The sequence below is a fragment of the Opisthorchis viverrini genome, assembly GCF_000715545.1.
Source record: "Opisthorchis viverrini unplaced genomic scaffold opera_v5_412, whole genome shotgun sequence".
Taxonomy (NCBI): domain Eukaryota; kingdom Metazoa; phylum Platyhelminthes; class Trematoda; order Opisthorchiida; family Opisthorchiidae; genus Opisthorchis; species Opisthorchis viverrini.
This window is the reverse complement of record NW_008752069.1, coordinates 225,230-239,029: the sequence shown is the minus strand read 5'-3', so window position 1 is coordinate 239,029 and position 13,800 is coordinate 225,230. Positions and strand designations below refer to the sequence as shown.

Sequence of the window (13,800 nt, the reverse complement as noted above, 5' to 3'; positions counted from 1 at the left end):
CAACCTTATGAGTAGTGCTACACGTATCCTGATACCTCCAATATCGAAGCGACTGAAACATGAGGCGGCCTGGAAAGATCACAAACGAGCAATTCAGCTGGGTCCGGAGTGTCTCCTTCAAAACCAAATTTGTTTGCAAATGAGTGTATTTCGCTAAGCTTTCTCCGAATTTGGGCGATGATTGGTGAAGCAATGTTTATTCCAGTTCTCTTCAGAACCGATGAACGCAGCACTGGCATTGATAGCTGTGTTCTACAAAGAGTGTGGAAATCGTGTGCGTATCGCTCTCGTTTAGTTTACTGTTTCTGTGAAAATATGTCACATGAAATGAAGCGAACTTTTCGGAACAGGTGTCTTCCGTTCTGATCATTTTTACAGGAAACTTAATGTTTAGAAGATCCTCGAAATATATTATGATAATCAACGTGGCTGCTACACATTGCCTAAGAGATAAAACTGTTAAAAAAACCGTATCCTTAAGAGGGCGGCCACATTGTTTCACGGTGCCGAATCATTACTTACGGAATTTACTCGGTTCGGTATGCTCGACATTTCAGACTGGGCTGTCTACAGAATGACCTTCGTGCATATTCAGTGGGAGTTTGAATAAAAATCATACACTAGGTTTGGGACCAATCAACATCGCTTTACGCTCAAAAAGAATCGCACTGCATTCCGCCTTAGTTTGAGTTAAGCATGCTGTTGATTATCTCATTAAAACTCTGAATTCATCTTTTGCCTGAAAGCATGTTGCCATGAATCTAGTCCGAGACTGACGGCACACACTACAAGAACGGTGGTTCCATGGTTTGTGTCACAGGTTGGCTCCGCGTCAAAATTCACATTTGAAACTTCAAATATCTCATACTACTTTAAGTGTAATGCAATTTGCACTGTTATACAGTCAGAAGTTCAACACATGTGGAATTTTGTTGAAGTCAGTGAAGTCTTTATATGTTGCCTAAAAATTACTCGTCCCAAACTAAGGGGAACACTTCTCCTCAGGTTCACGACCTGGTCGACCGATAAGCAAAGTGACGAATGCTTAACCGACCAACTCCTTCAAAGTGAAAACTTCGTCTAAAACAAAGCCAACACTTTGTCCATTAACCCAGAATAGGGTTTTCTGGAGCCAGTTTTGTTTATTCCCTTGAGTCCAGGGTGCGCCACGCATCAATGGAACACGCTGATTCTCTCTCACCGTGTTTCTTAGTTGAGAGGTAGATGCATATGGTTTGCTCCGAGCACCCTTTTCGTTATATCGTAGAAGGCCATTCTCCTCCATAAATGTGGTAACCTAAACAAAGTGCTAAAGTTACTCACACTTAACAAAGTATAATTGATGTTTACCTCAAAACTACACTGAGAAGAACCCGATTTGGAGAGGAGACCACTACTGGCTGGTCCCTCAATGTGTGCACTCCAAAAGCCCTAAATCCTTACAAGCGCAGTCCAGAGAGGAATGTGGATATAACAGCCGAATGATGCTGATTCGTTCACTGGGCTGGGCGCTTTGGTTGTAAACGTTTGATTACCAGTGGGTTATGAGTGGGAGTGCATTGTACCCAATTCCAACCACATTATACAATCAAATTGCTCATCAAATACATCGGGGGGAATCACGAAGTATTATTTTCTGTTCAGTGGCACAGCAATCAGTTTGTCATTTATGGCCCCAAAGTTGCTCCGTTTTTCTGGATTTATTCGTGTTCTATCTGCAAATTATCTCGCATGTTGGTCGGTGCACACAAGTCATGCACATTTGGGCGCTAAAGTTTCCAAGTTTGTCTTCATAAATCCCACTTGTCAAAGAAATCAACTGATGCATGTATCAATTCGATGGAAAAAATGAGGCGGCTAGGGCCAGTCTCAATTGTGTATAGCAATTCTAATGGAGATGACGTTGACGCCGAAATCAAATGACGGTTCCGTAAGCTGTTATTTGCAGGCTGCTTTTTACTCTCCTCGCCTGCTAGCGACCGCGGATTTATTGAGCTCACACCTTTTATTAAGATCTAACAGACTGCTATGCGTCCATTGTGGATGCTTACAACGGATGTAAACCTGCGTTAGACGTAACAAAAATGAACTTTGGACCCGCTGGAGAGCCGGAAAACGGTAACGTGACGCCGCCAGATTACGTCGTGTGGCAGTGTCGAAGTCTGCCTCATCACATTTTGAGTAAACAACCCAGAGGACTCGAAACCCCTCAGGCCGAAGTTGAATGTGGAGCAGCTTTTCGTGTGATTTTCTCCAAGGCGGTTTACTATTCGCCTCCCGTCTCTTCGTTAAGTTGGTGTCCGAATTGCAGTGCAAATACTCGTCAGGTGAAGCGAACAAAAAAGTGGTGAGGATTTTAAGCTTTTGGATTAGTGGATAGCCCGAGATAACTGAATGTGTTTGACCTTTGAGCTTTCGTGACACGCGCATTCATTTGGTTACCTTCGAAACAGACTAAAGTACAAAACAAAAAACGTGAGTTTCACTGTGCACGGTTCAACTATATCAGCTGCTATAAAGATGCGAGCGTCTTTATAACCTAACAAGAAGAATTCCGGAACTAGATCAAAGTAATCTGAGAGATGTTACGTAATAGCAGTTAAAAATCGAATTCGTATTGTGGGTTTCGGGGCTTAGGATAGCCTATTCGGTTAACTTTCACATGTTGTAATGGAAACCATTCATCACCTTGCAGGAACTGTAGAAAGCATCCGGTGCCCAGCAGCGGACTGACATGTTGTTAATACATAGACGGGAGTCGAAACTGCTACGGATTTCTCGCTTATTTCTCGCAAACATTGTGCAGCTTCCCGTTCACTTGCTATCCTTGTGAATAGACTGCTAAATGCACCAATATGTTGTTCCTTCTGGCTGAAACAAAAGTTTGGCCACTTGGCGCGTGGGCATTCATAACGTCGAATATCTGCTTGTCGTCGCCCTGTCGTCCGGTATCTGGATCTGTGGAGAAATTCAACACCATTGTTGGCCGGTTTCAACTCTGGTGCACGCCAGGTCTGTCCTACCAGGGCCAAGCTATTTTTTAACCATATCAAAAACTTCCTCTGAACAACCTCTTGTATCGAGGCAGCTACGATCCGGTGGGGGACATTGGTGCAACCCGTTCTGTCTCCAATTTTCAAGCTGCAATATACGAGTCCTTGATTAGTAAATTTTTTCTCCAAATTACTTTAGGAAAAGGTATATTAATCCTGGCTAAATAACAAGATTAGACACTTCAGTGCCCCGGGCTGCGTCTTGTGGCTCTAGTTTTTGTAGTGGCAGCTCAGCAAAGAACTTGCGTTTAAACCGACATAGGTTGCTATAACGATGCTCCTAGCTGGGCTCGACCACATTAAGCTCCTTGAATGCGAACAGCGACAAGGTTGATAAAAAATACAATCACTTTCGGGGGTGGATATCAGTGAGAATACCCAACCATCTTTTTGTTCTTCATGGGCCTTTGGATCATTTCACAAACTGAATAAGATAAACAGAGTGGTTTCTGACGTCGGAGCGTATTTATATGAGCTGTTACCACTGGAAAGTGAAGAAATCAGCCCTTTTGAATCCGTGAGATCAACCAGAAAGCATCAGAGAGAAATTGTGATTATCGCAGAGTGAAAGTATTTGAGAGATTTCACAGTAATAGTTCGCGTAATTCGTTTTTACAGGATTCAAAGGGAACGACATGTATCGTTCACCGCACCAAAATTGCGTGAACAATGCGACCAATGATTTCTTGTTCTTTTTAGTAGACTTTTGGGCATCTGGTTACCGTGAACTGAAGGTCTCGAAGTTGACGAAATGCTGCAACAGAGGGAACTCAAGTCACCCTCACTTCTGAACGACATTTGGCAATCTGCTGAGAAAGGCACTTCTGAACGACATTTGGCAATCTGCTGAAACCCTCACCGCCCTTGAGAAAGGTGTGTTTGGAAAGAGGAAGTATGTCGTAATGGGCAGTTGTTGTGTAATCACATTAAGATCACTTTCGTTTCAAACAGCGTTGCTTGAAAATGAGTAAAGGCGTGTGAAAAAATGGGTTTAATGCATCATCCATGAGCTGGAGTTGAACTGTTTTTGGACCATCAGTAGTGTCTGGGATAAAACTCGAGACCAAAAGAACTGATGCTCAAAGGTGCATCGTTATTCTGTGAAAGTATAAAACACTTGAAGAGATGCGAAATTTTCAAATAGGAGTTTCCTCCTGTAAATTAGGGTGAAAAGGCATATTGGGAATCATCAATAGTGCGAGCCTTATGCCTCCACAGGGGAATTTGAAATCCCAAACTTCCTGCAGGTAGTTGAAGACTCAGCTGTTCGGCCCCATTCGGCTGATCAGCAGTGTGACGTAGCTCCACTCATCCTTCGGTCACGAAGTTCACATCACCTGATCGCCTGTTGATTAACTTCTCAGATGGAAGACTCACTCATTGGGGGAATTGCTATTCCTTTTGAGCTTCCGGACAGAGAATGGGTACTATCGCAGCCTCTCGGACAGCATACTTTCTGGTGTGACTTAGACTCCAGTGGGAGAAAAAAGTTTTAAGATGCACTGAGTTTTTAAATGGTATCCACAATTGGTGTGCCTCCGGTATGCAATTGAAGCTCAACCCTGATTTGTAGCTTATGTGATCAGATAGGGGTTTCTTGAATTCGGTTGGAAAAGTAGTCGTTTCTTAGTTTGAGATGAATGAGTTTAACAAGATGTAGTTAGAATTCCATCAAATACTCAAGTGCGTTCACTCTTCTGGAGGTAGGAACGTCAACAGAACGCTCACAGTTTCGGCCAAAATCGTCAAAAGTGAGAGGTATCCTTTATTCATAGTGGGACAGTCTACAGCTTTTTCAAAAAGATGGCGATCAGTCAACCACGTTATGCTTGCTGCCAAGTGTAAGTGTGTCGAATTAAGGAGCAACAGGCCTCCTGCAAGATCCATCTATATTTGGCATACTGATGGTAGAACGACGTGGAAAGATTGTCCATGATCGATAGCAGCTTTACCGCATGACAGCCGACAAACAGGTAAGCGTTCAGTCAGCGAGAATCATACGGAACCGTACAGTATGCTTTCAGTGACTTTTTTCAATTCTCAGATTTTTCCACTATTTAAATACGGTTTTGAACTACTGATCCACCAATTTAAAGGACGTACATAATACACATTCCCGTAGGAAGATACCAGAGATACTAAAATAGTACCTCGATGGAGGCGTATCCTTTCGGGTGAGACAATAAGTCTATGATCGATAGCAGCTTTACCGCATGACAGCCGACAAACAGGTAAGCGTTCAGTCAGCGAGAATCATACGGAACCGTACAAAATGCTTTCAGTGACTTTTTCAATTCTCAGATTTTTCCACTATTTGAATACGGTTTTGAACTACTGATCCACCAATTTAAAGGACGTACATAATACACATTCCCGTAGGAAGATACCAGAGATACTAAAATAGTACTTCGATGGAGGCGTATCCTTTCGGGTGGAGACAATAACGTGAACCGGTTCGCACGCCCACCGCACTTGGATGGCCAACTGTCCAATGTGTTAGTTTACCTTTTATGCATGCACGATCGAATAGTTCCCCTTAAATGGAGAGAATGTCCCGGATATCCCGTAATATTGCATGTCCGTTATCGACGCAGAGCGTGATGGTTCACGTAGTGGTTTCAGCCCACGGTACCTAGGTAATTACAAACACGTTTCGTTTCGGTCATCTGCCTTGACTCGAATGAGACTCACGAGATAATATTTTTTGAAGATTAACAAGTTTCACTCATAACAAAAACAACAACAGTAACATATGAGTGCTTAGGAAATGTCGAGTTATCGTGTGTCGTTCCATCCAGGTTACTAAATTTAAACCAAATCGATCCTTTTTTACAGTTACCGGTATTCGCGCATCCTTGTGAATGTCGGTGAAAACTAGAGCTTGTACCGTTGTGCCTACCGGGGAGGACGCCTCACCTCAGAAATAAGGTTTTGCCCAATTTGAAGGGTGTTTTCTTGAATATACAACAAGCACACTAGAAATATTCGGTTCGTAACAAGCAAAATGCCGCAATTCCAAGTGCTCTTTTAATAGCATGCATCTATTACCATGTCGTGTACCCATAACTCTCCATGCAATCAACGCCTTTTCATCACGAACGCACAGGCGTGCATGGCAATGGCGAGAGGCAAGCTGGTTGACCTCCCTAGTACAGACACATTAGATTTATTTTCAGGCCCCCTCTGGAGGAACACTTGGTACAAGTGTGTACCTTTGAGTTACAAAGTAATCACGTGTCAACATTTGTAAACCTCGTGATAAGCTGATCTGCTGTTTTTTCTTGTGCATAAGTAGCCGCTTGATGAAATAGGATATGTCATCTCTACAGCTAAACTGTAAGACTGTAAAGAACACTGTGGCCGAAATCCACTTGAATCAAGTGTTTTTCTTTTGACGGATAGGTGCTGTGCTCTACTGGAAAGAAGTGATGCACTTGTTTCATCATGAATTTTGTTTATTAATGATCCTACAACTTGTGTGAGTTTTTTTTAGCGGGAGCTAAACTACGTCTCAGAGCCGCTCATGTTCTGTCCGACTTTTTATCGTATTCGGAATTTGGAATCTGCCGCGCCAAAAAGTACACATATAGCACAGCACAAACAACTGTGCCTCACTTTCCTTTTTACAAAGCGTGTACATCACCCGGACGGTGTATTTCCTATCAAACACAGTACTATCTACAATCACCCATTAAGACATGTCTAAATATGGTGCATCGATCGGCTGTTAGGACGGCAAAATTTACCGTAGCCAAAACCGCACAAAACGAAAATGAGACCTTGTGAAGTCCTCAATTAAATAATATGACAGAATGCCAGTTTGTCTGCAACTGACGTCTAAATCCTCTATCGGAAAAGTAATTTGATTCGGAACTGGTGCCATCTAATCATCCATTTACCAGAAGTAGTTTCACGAGAATTAGTCAATGAGTTTCTTGCACTGATGAACCGAACCGATCAATCCCTGTGCGTGTTCATATAGATAGTCGTCTGAACATGGCCTAGTTCTGGTCTGTCGGGTTCATGGAAACTCTGACGTGATTATTTGGTTACGTGTTACTTAACATTCCACTCCATTGCATAATACATTTTCCTAAACCTTCTGTGAGCGTTTCACAGCGTATGGAACATGAGACTTGGCAGTGGATATAGAAAGAGTAGGAAAATCCAAATAACTAGATGCAAGCAGATCCGTCATGTGATAACCTACACAGCTAAAGTGGACAGTGATTGAAAACATAATCTATTGCACATCCAGAGTACCATGATATCCTGATTAGGTTGAACAAGTCAGCTGAAACAACAAGATTGCTCGGTGGATTCATCTCGTGCACTAGTCGTGGTAAAACGTGTAAAGCACCGTAAGGTAGATTATGTAGTACAGCCTGCAACTTTTAAATACTTCTAAAACAAACGAACCGGGCAATAAAATCAAGCGAGGCCTCTCGTGACCCCTAGTTCTTTCTAACTACAGAGGACAGGTTTAAAAAGATTAATCAATATGGTCTCAAGGAACATCAACTTCTGTGACTTCCTGCTTCGTTCTTAGACATCTGATCAGCGATTTGATCCTGGGTTCGATCAGTTTCGAGTTAGGATCGGCGTTACCTCCCAAATTCGTGCGACTGAATCATCTGTCAGGTCCACACTCCACTCACTCGATCTAAGTTCCTCAGAGGCGCAACCGCATTTTTGAAACGAGTGAATTGCGAACATCAGTTTTTCCTATCACTCTGACTGCTAGAGAGTAGCAGGTGATTTTCAGCAATCTTTGCAATAATCGAATTCGCTCTTCACACAATGGCTAAATGATTCATTGGTGGGCGGAGGGAACAAATAATCCAATAAATTTTGCTCAAATTATAAAACAGAAGATGGCATGTCTCTAGTGGGTAATTGATCCAGTCAAAAACATGAGTGGGATAAAGAAATAGTCGGAGTTGGAAGGGGACCGCCCAGGTACTGTTCTTTAGCTCAGCCTAAAAGACATTACCGGCGAAGATCAAGGAGTCTGTGGCTAAACGCTTAATTATACTAGAGCTAAAGCTGACCTCATTGATCTAGGTGACAGGGATCGCATATGAAACTGATGTTTCACCCTGTAACTCCTCGTAAACCAAAGGAAGGGTGACCACATATTAATTGTGAGTCGTTGGTATTGGGTGACCGGAAACACCACCTCACGCTCTGTCGTTGATCACGAACAAATTGGGTCGAAGTTGGCAGATCTGCATTGTGATTAAACGAAGCGCATTTATATTATTCATGTTTCAACAGCGGGACCAGCTCATGTGACGTTGAGTTGTTCGGTTTCATAGTTTTGTGATTTTTGGAAGGAGGACCCATATTGACTGCGAACCACCTAAGTGTGTATTCTAACTGATTGAAGCATTAAACAAGCAGTGACAAGCAGTGCAACTCCAGAGTCATTTCAGCTGACTGACCACTAGCAGACCACTAATTCATAGGAATTTACCGGATTCTCAGTGACCATATTCTACACCACTATAGTGTGCAGTTCATGAAGCATTTTTTCATGTTATTACGTGTGGCAAATCTCAGGTGTTCTACTTTGGACCGCAACCGGAAGCCACGTAGCCCAGAATACACGCAGAATTGCTACTTGACGTTCCACACAGTTCCCAAGCACAAATGTTTCCAATTGCACAGCACAACACACTAAATCAGTAAGACAAACTACTTTCGGGTTGGTGCGGCGCCCATATTTTCTTTCGCTTACGCGAGTTTGGGCAAGAGGATTTTTGCTACCGCAGGTTCGTCCACTTTGTGACCTCGTTGCATCCTAACAACCTGCTCTGTTGTATAACAAACGCAACGCACCCATGTCTAATATTAAGGCTATATAATGGTCGTCAGGCGCGAACAATCATCCCGATATCCTAGCTATGGACATAACCTGCCGGCACATGCCGCTCGCACCTCACAGGCCGGAACACATGGATGGGCATTGCTTTCATGGAGGTTGGGAGTTGCGGGCATAATCGGGCCGTTGCGTAACGCTGACAATCTGGTTATTCAGTGCTTATCATCCCCATGGGGAAGGGCAGACAGACCACGAGGTACGTGAATGGGCGCCAGGCAAAGGTCGTCTTGTGGGTTGTGTGGTTTCTATTCCGCGCTCACGAGCGCACACTTTGCGGCACAGTCACCGATTCTCATCCCGTGAAATTGGTCCGTCAGTTCTAGCATAAAATTGACCAAATTCTCCTCTCCTCAAACTCGAGCATCATTTTTTGCGCCATTATTCCAAACAATGACTATTGAATTAGGGAAATTGGGGTGAAAAATAGCTTAAGAACATTGGTGTATTTATAGACCATCTTCTTAGGTTCATTCGCCGAAATGCAACAGCTGCAAGTATTGATTGTTGGAAGCGATTGTCCCCTGACGATTGTGCAGTGTTTTGACAAAAAATAGTAGTCAAAACAAAACGAGGATACAAATAGATTAGCTGACGAAGATAGAAAAAAGTCAACATATTTCTGAACTGAAGTGATATTTTGATTTTTGTAGATAACGGAAAAACCTAATGTAGCGTCACAATTAGTCATAAAAATGCTCCCATCACCGTCATCGCGATGTAAAAGTTCATGTGATGGGTCAAAACAGATGTTTACACGGCGGAGGGTTTGGTACTTCAGTAAACGCGGATGGAAGAGGCTGGTCAGCATTGAGACAAGCGCGTCGAAGGGTACTTCAGGATTTACAAGTCTGGAACTTTATTTGGCAAAAGTAGTCCAGGTTGATCACATCTGGATGGTTTCGTCAGTTCAACTATTGTGATTTGTAGCCTGAACAAGTTGCAGCGACAACAGTCCTACGTCTTTTCTGGGTCACTCAGTTCGTTTGTTTCCACTAATTGTTAATGAGGTTACTTGTTCCACGCGGAACTTGACAAAACGAATACATCCTTCTAGAGTACGCCCCACGGGAAGCATTTTTGGGGCCCACTTTCATTTTCGAGGCTCCCATGACTCTCAACTTGCGTTTAAAATATTAAAATGTCCGGAGGATTTAGCCCCGAACATCTGAAACTGTGGGTGTCATGAAATTAGCGTCTTAGGACAAAAATCCATCCAGCAACAAAAACAACAGTAATTGTAGCTTGAGGAGATTTGGTAATTTTCAACATTGGTTTCATTTTGTCACTGAAACCCATCTATGCTGGCAAGTCGAAAAACACCGTCCAACTACTTCGTCCTTATTAGAAATCATCAGCTTTGCGCATCTCACGAAGCTCCTGGTAAGGAGTCTCGAACTCGGGACCTTCGGACCGGTGGTTTGAACTCCTAACCATTTGTTCGCAAGCAGCTGAGCAGTAGTGAGTTTGACTGACGCTTAAACAGAAAAGAGCGCTCCTCATTCTTCAGTCATGGAATCCAGAGCACGTGGTTTACTATTGACTGGTGAGGAAACCTTTCATGTGGAAGTTTCACTCATCTTGTGAAGTCATTCTTCCTCTGAGTCACTCATGGACGGGTCACAGTTTGAGGAGTTTTGATTATTTCCGGTTAGGATTTGATCCTGTAAGTGAATCCAATCTATGCTAGAGAAACCGAGAATCACTGTATTCGGTTGGCAACGTAGATAGCTTGAAAAAGCCTCACTAGCTGGGGAACTGATGCATCATTGGCGTGTCCGGGATCCCATGAGTTTAGTCTCATTTGAAACGAAAACAGTTTGTTAAAGGTGGGAATTGCTGTCGCCCGCGAAAAGCGATCGATGGCAACAGGTAAACACACTAGTAGCCAATTTTGGTTGTCAAGCCAAAATTTTTACCCACTGTGGAGATGTGGAAAGGCGATTTCTCATCATTTATTCCTAGAACCAGATTTTTAAATTTCATGTTATGATAAGACTTTTCAATACGTGGACTGCTGATTATACGTATCACAACGACTGCTCAACAGGTGATATCCACCATCTGACACGGCTTTCATTGGTCGGATTTCTTGGGTCTGTCAAGGCCGGACTGGCCACCTCTGAGTGCAACATGTTGTGTCGGACCAAACGAAGATATCTTTTAACTAGCTTCTTGAATGCATTTCTGTTCTGTTACTTAGGCATTTAGGAACAAGAAACATGGTTCTGCACTGACAGTAAGCTGGATGCACCGTCTTTGTAACGCTGGTTTCCAACGTGACCAACGAAAACTGTAGAGAATAGCGTGAACATTGGGTTATGTTTTAGATGAAGCACTGTTCACAATCAGCAGGTCATCGGTGTATGTAAGGCCAAGGATTCATTTTATAACGGGATAGTAATTGTCGAGATGATTGTTAAAGATAGGCTACTGATATCTCAAATTTTAGAGCAAAGACCACTGTAGCGTTCAGTGTGGAAGTTTGCAACTTCTGTAGAATGCTGATTAAATTTATGGACAACTCCAAACCGCCATCGCCTACCGAAATTGAACTGCACCCTATTCAACAAAACAAAAAAACGACGGATCTGATGTGGTACTTCTTAGGGAGTTGGTGGAAGTTCTGAACGACCTATTGGCGGTTTTCCATCTTTTGGGCACCAGCAAACAGACTTATTCCCCGAATTTTTAAAAGTATTAACGTCTAACTGGATGCATGTGCGGATAGATGGCAGGCAGGGAAAACGAGGGATTCAGCTAGCTTTTGGTTACATCTCTCCTCAACACGGGTTGCTAGCGTGTGTACACATCTGTACATATAGCCAATTAGAGAGTAGCAAAATTTCGTGGACTAGGTCAGCTCCACACAGAATAATGTATTTAGTGGCTATCCAGTAGCTCTGATCAACCTTGGAAAAAACCAGGAAACTTACTTTGGCATGTTGCATACCTTTCCGACTAAACCAGCTCGAGAGTAGTTAAAGCAAGAGATTCATCTGAAACTCACTTAAGTCTTCCATTGAACCCGACTTGGTTTGCAAAAGAGGGCTTAGCTTTGAAAAGTGTGAACTAACTTCTAGCCTCCAAGTGATGCTACAGGTCGTGACAGAGCAAGAAAATCGTACAAGGCAACCACATTTCGGGCAGAAACATCGGTTTTGTTGGGTTTTTATGAAGAAGCAAGCAAGGCATAGCTAAGTACATCACCAAAATTTCCAAAAAACTACGATTCGAACGGGAAACAAATGGGCACTTTTACATCCTCAACTCGAGCTATTCATAAGGCAAGTTTCTAGCACAAAATATCAGATGTGGCCGACTGGTTAGCTGCGAAAAGAACGCGTCTTAGACAACAGACACAACATCTGAAAGTTGGAAAACATGTGAGAGTCAATATCATTCTGTGCATAAACGTCCGTCAGCAAAAATCGCGCTGTACCATTACCGAGAGCGTGCTTGAGCAGTCCAACGGACCATAGGGTCTGTGTCTAGCTCCTTAATTCTCAGATTAAATCGTTCCAACATCGTGTGACCTCATGTGTTAGCATGTTCGTGTAATCAGATCTTGTCGGATTTCCAGGAAACAACACAAAGTTGTTTAATTTTTAATGGAGCGGATCAAACTGATTAGAGATCATAAAAACCCAGTAATATCGTACATATTTACGTTTGCCCACAGTCTAAATAAACCATTATTTTTTTGTTTGACTGAATTTCTCGTGGGTGCACACGTACCCAGGTCACTTCAGGTGGATAAACGATGAAGTCTTGTTCCTTCCTATGTTCCACCATCTTTTTTCCCAGGCAACAGGCGAAAAGGTCAGTGGATACGGGCAAAGGTGCTGACTGTCGTGACAGCAACTTTGTTTCATTCTGCAGATCACGGATCACACCAAATACTACACGTAGACAGACTGTCTGGTCACAAAGCTTGCGGCATGAAATAAGTATTTAACTAATTTGAGTTCACGACCAACTGTGTGGGTTGCGAAATGTTGGGGAATCACTTTGTTATCTCCGAGAAACTGTGAATTTGTTCAGAGCAGACGAATTAAATTTTCGTGGCCACCGCATCGTAAGACCATGGGTGTATTCCCTTCGCCTTGAAGTTATGCCGTCTTGGTAGCTCCATACTATTTCTTACTATGCATATTACAAGATATTGCACTTTTTGTATGCTGCCTATGGTGTCTTGCCCATCCACATAGGACCGTATTTGTGAGGCGTTTTAAGTAGAGTTAATGTCCAGGCGAAACTCGTTTGAGAAGAGAACACTACCTTCGAGAGTTCAAAGAACCATTGAATAGCAGGAGTAATTCCTTCTGTAATCTCAAATTCGAGGCTGACAACCCTCAGCCACCCTAAGTTACCAGTTGACCTGAGAGCCTCCATAGTTGTTGCATTCATCACTGGCATACAGGAAACAGTATCTAATGAGGTAATTTGCCATTTAGATAAATATTTTCTAATTTCTGGAAGTGTTGGACAGAAGAACCCTTGGAATGAAATTTTAAGTCACAATTACAGTGCCACAGTACGTACTCGGAAAGTTACAGTGATCTGCTGTTGGTAAGTTCGAAAAGAAACTACCGATGAACTATTATCCAGATCGGATATGGCAATATTGGGCTACCGATGTTCAACCAAGACTAAAGTTTTCAGCTGAGATGTCGCCGTTCAACTGACGCCAAACTATGTTGGGAAACAGCTGTTTCATTCTTATTGGAAATCATCATTAGCGTGCGTCTGACGAACTTCCGGGGAGGTTTGAACCCGCGACGTCTCGGTCAGTAGTTTGAGCACTAAACCGTTCGGCTTAGGACTGCTGATCGGGAGTGTATTTAACTCGAGCTTGTTTTTGCC

At 42.9% G+C, this 13,800-nt stretch overlaps 1 protein-coding gene across 1 annotated transcript in view; it reads right to left on the bottom strand.

The window, feature by feature from the left end:
- Positions 1 to 13,800, bottom strand: part of T265_10826 (hypothetical protein) — a gene marked incomplete at both ends in the record, with an annotated part of 28,159 nt that overhangs the window by 13,442 nt on the left and 917 nt on the right. The gene's annotated exons all lie outside the window — the stretch shown is intronic.